Here is a 4457-nt window from a genome sequence, read left to right as displayed (position 1 = left end):
AGGAGCCCCATCCAACTCTTGATTTAGCTCTTGATTCTGTGGACTGGCAATCTGGGCTTGGTCCACTGATGCACGTGGTTCATGCCTACGTCTATAGTATCCACTGCCAGGGTGGCTGGGACAGGCTGGTTTGGGATGGCCTCAGCCGGTCAGATTGTCTTTCTCCCACATGGTCTTGGCATCCCCCAGCAGGCGAGCCTGGGTCTGTTCATAGGGAGGTGGCTGGGTTGCAGGAGAGCAAACAGAAACAGCAAAAATGCTCAAGGCTTCTTGACACGCCTGGACCAGGCATGACGTTTGGTACTCGGATTGGTCAGAGCAAGTCCCAAGACCAGGTTCAAGGGCTACACCTCTTGATGGGAGGAGCTGCTCTGTATTGAGGAGGGTACAGGTACAGGGAGGGTAATAATTGTGGCCATATGTTTTCTTTAAATATTTTATATTGTGGGGCACCTGGCTGGCTCAGTCGGTAGAGCAGGCAACTCTTGATCTCGGTGTTGTGAGTTCAAGCCCCACATTGGGCGTGGAGCTTACTTTAAAAAAGAAATTTTTTTTGTATTGTGGTAAAATATACATAACATCAAAATTACCCTTTTATCCATTTTTAGGTGTACATTCAAGTGGCATGAAATACATTCACATTGTACAACCATCACCACCATTCATATCCAGAGCATTTTTTAAATATACTTTTAAAAAATGCTATCTTTTATTCATTTAGCATTTTTGAGTTAGTATAGGACCACTTCTTTTCACTGCCTCAAAAAATCCTCTGTTTTCTGCCTATTTATCCCTCTCTCTCCCCCAACCCCTGGTAACCGCCATCTTTTTACTGTCTCCGTAGTTTTGCCTTTTCCAAAACGTCATATAGTTGGAAGTATACAGTATGTAGACTTTTCAGATTGGCTTCTTTCACTTAATAACATGCATCTAAGTTTCCTCCATGACTTTACATGGCTTGACAGCTCATTTCTTCTTAGTGCTGAATCATATTTTACTGTGTGGATGTACCACTGTTTATCCACTGACCTACTGAAAACATCTTGGTTGCATCTAAGTTTTGGCAATTACGAACAAGCTGCTATAAACATCTGTGTGCACGTTTTTGTGTGGACATAAGCTTTCAAAGCCTTTGGATAAATACCAAGGAACGCATTTGCTGGATTATATGGTAAGCCTATGTTTAGTGTTTTTTTTGTGTTTTTTTTCTTCACACTTTTTTAAAAGTAGGGGCACCTGGGTAGCTCAGTCAGTTAAGCGTTTGCCTTCAGCTCAGGTCATGATCCCGGGATCGAGCCCCATGTCGGGTTCCCTGCTCAGCAGGAAGCCTGCTTCTCCCTGTCCCACTCCCCCTGCTTGTGTTCCCTCTCTCGCTGTGTCTCTCTCTGTCAAATAAATAAATAAATAAATAAATAAAATCTTTAAAAAATAAAAAAAAATAATCTCTATACCCAATGTGCAGCTTGAACTCATGACCCCAAGATGGAGAGTGGCACGCTCCACTGATTGAGCCAGTCAGGCCCCCTACCTATGTTCAGTTTTGTAAGAAACTGTCAAACTACTTTCCAAAGCCGCTGTACCATTTTGCATTCCCACCAGCAATGAATGAGCGTTCCTGTTGCTCCACATTCTCACCAGCCTTAGGTGTTGTCAACTCCAGAATTTTTCATCATCCCAATCTCAGACTCTGTACAGTGACTGCCCCTTTCCCCTTCCTCAGCCTCTGGCACCTCTATTCTACTGTTTGTTTCTATGAGTTAACTATTCTAGATACCTCATGCAACTGGAATTGTGGCCTTTTTTTTTTTTTTTTTAATTGTGGCCATTTTGGAAAACAATCTGTCACCTACTCTTAGAACGGGGCTCCAGATTCTTCATCATCTACTTCTGTCCCACATGCTGGGTGCGGCCTTCCTTCCCAGAGTCACGTGTGCGTGTAATCTCCAAGATGCCTGGTCTCCTAGGGTGTGGTGGTGGCCGATCTTATTCTGCCTGAAGCTCAGGGTTCAACTTGGACTTGGGAGTGGTGGTCAGTGCCCCAGGCAACTTAGCACAGACTTGCTCAGGCCCCTCTCTCTGTCCCCCCGCCTTTTTAAAAGATTTTATTTATTTGTCAGAGAGAGAGAGAGAGATCACAAGCAGGGGGAGCAGCAAGCGGTGGGAGAAGTGGGCTCCCCACTGACCAAGGAGCCCAGTGTGGGGCTCGATCCCAGGACCCTGGGATCATGACCTGAGCCGAAGGCAGATGCTTAATTGACTGAGTCACCCAGGCAGTCCCCTCTCTGTCCCTTTTGTGTCAGTCCTCTCACACTCCAGGGGGCAGGCATGATGCTTCTGACAGGCCCTGGCTGGCTGGGTCATGGGGGGAGTCAAGAGCTCCTCTAGCTACCCAGACCAACTGCACTTTCCACACCCATGCGCCATCTCCCTGAGCTCAGCTAGCAGGCAGCAATGTGGCTGGCCTCTGCCACCCGGTGCCCTGGGCACAAAGGTGTGGAGACCCCAGGGAGGGAACACTTGAGATGCCCCTCCTTTTCATTGATCTTCAAACCCCCTATGATAACAGTGTTAGCCCCCAGCCTAGGACAGGAGAGGTGGAAGGGAAGGGAGAGAGAGGAAAAGCAGAATGAGGGGTGTGTGGTGAGGAATGAACCTTGCTCAGAAAAAGGGGCAGCCTTTGCCTTCAGCTCCTGGGAGGTGATCTCAACCTATGGAACGTCTTGCCTGGCAAGAGTGTCTTTGGTTCCAAGGGGGCCTTGGACCACACCAGATAGTGTAACAATGTGATTTACGGTGGGAGCTTTGGGTCCCACAGGCTCAGCTCAGCCTCCAGGGAGGGTGGGGGTGTTGTGGGGGGGGAAATCAACCATGAGTATACGACTGACCTCCAGTAAACACTCTGGACACCGAGGCTCGGCTCAGGTGAGCTTCCCTGCTTGGTGATACTCCTATGGATTGTCATTCATAGTTGCTGGGAGGAGTTAATGCTGTCCATGATACCACCAGGAGATGACAGTTGGAAGCTCTGTGTTTGGACCTTTCTGGACTGTTCCCTGTGTCTCTTCCCTTAACTGATTTTAATCAGTATCATCTCACTGTAATAAATTATAACTGTGCATATAACAACTTTCAGTGAGTTCTGTGAGTCTTTCTATCAAATAATCAAACCTGAAGGTGGTCTTGGGGACCCCTGAACTCTGCAGTTGGTGTGAGAAGTGTGGTCTTGTAGACTGGTCTTGTAGAGGGTGGTCTTGTAGACTGTTGCCTAGATTTACAAGAGGGTACACAGATGGAGAGTGCTATCATGTTAACAGTAAATGCAAGAATAATGGTCATAATGCCCTCAGTCAGATGGAGCACGGGGATGCTTCTGGAAGCTGCCCAAGGAGAATCACAAGTTCAGTTCAAACTTGTGTTGGTTGGTGATGATGGTGCTGGAAAAACGACATTCATAGAACATCATTTGACTGGTGAATTGGAGAAGTATGTGACTACGTTGGAGGTTGATGCCCATTGCCTTGTGTTCCACACCAGAAGAGGACCATTGAGTTCAATGTATGGAATCCAAGAGGTCAGGAGAAATTTGGTGAACCAAGGAGAGATGGCTGTTATATATGAACCCAGTGTGCCATCGTAATGTCTGATGTAACATCGAGCATTACTTCCAAGGGTGTGCCTCACTGGCATAGAGATTTGGTACAAGTATGTGAAAACATCCCCATCACGTTGGGTGGCATCAAAGTGGGTATTAAGGACAGGAAAGTTAAGGCAAAATCCATCATTTTCCATCGAAAGAAGAATCTTCAGTACTATGACATTTCTGCTAAAAGTAACTACAAACTTTGAGAAGCTCTTCCTTTGGCTTGTTTGAAAACTAACTGGAGACCCTCACTTGGAGTTCGCGGCCATGCCTGTTCTTGCCCCACCAGAGGTTGGTACGGACACAGTTCTGGTAGTGCAGTATGAGGCTGGTAGAGGGGGGGCCCCCCACAGCATGCCCAGAAACACCATCTCCACATGTACCAGATATCTCTATCCTTCTGTGGCTGGTGCGCAATTTCATGGCACCCACGCCAACCACAGGTTGGCGGCTCTCTAATGCATGTGCCTTCCGCCAATTAGACCACCTTTATTTTAAGTGCCTAATAGGAAGAGACACATTTGGTTTCAAAATCCATTTGCATTACAATAAGAAATTTCAACATCTCACCTGTTCACTAAAGGAAGGGCTGCTAGATGCTTTAAATATAATTCCAACTGTTGCACAATTTTAAACGGATGATAAAAAAAAAAGTCAATTGCTTACCTGTGCTAACAAAGTTTCTCCTCAATGGTGACTATCAAGCATTCAAGTGTTAATCATCAAAAAGTCTAGATCGGGAATTATGTGTGGCCGCTGCAAGCATTAAACCTCATATAAAAAGTTAAGTTGATGAAAGCAAACTGTGCTAGATTGA

The 4457-nt window shown here is 46.2% G+C and overlaps 1 pseudogene; it reads left to right on the top strand.

Annotated features, from left to right (window-relative positions):
- Positions 1 to 3364: 3364 nt before the first annotated feature.
- LOC110572973 lies at positions 3365 to 4099 on the top strand (annotated as a pseudogene).
- The last annotated feature ends 358 nt before the right edge of the window (positions 4100 to 4457 follow it).

This window comes from Neomonachus schauinslandi, chromosome X (genome assembly GCF_002201575.2).
Source record: "Neomonachus schauinslandi chromosome X, ASM220157v2, whole genome shotgun sequence".
NCBI classification, from domain to species: Eukaryota; Metazoa; Chordata; class Mammalia; order Carnivora; family Phocidae; genus Neomonachus; species Neomonachus schauinslandi.
This window is presented reverse-complemented; position numbering and strand designations above follow the sequence as displayed.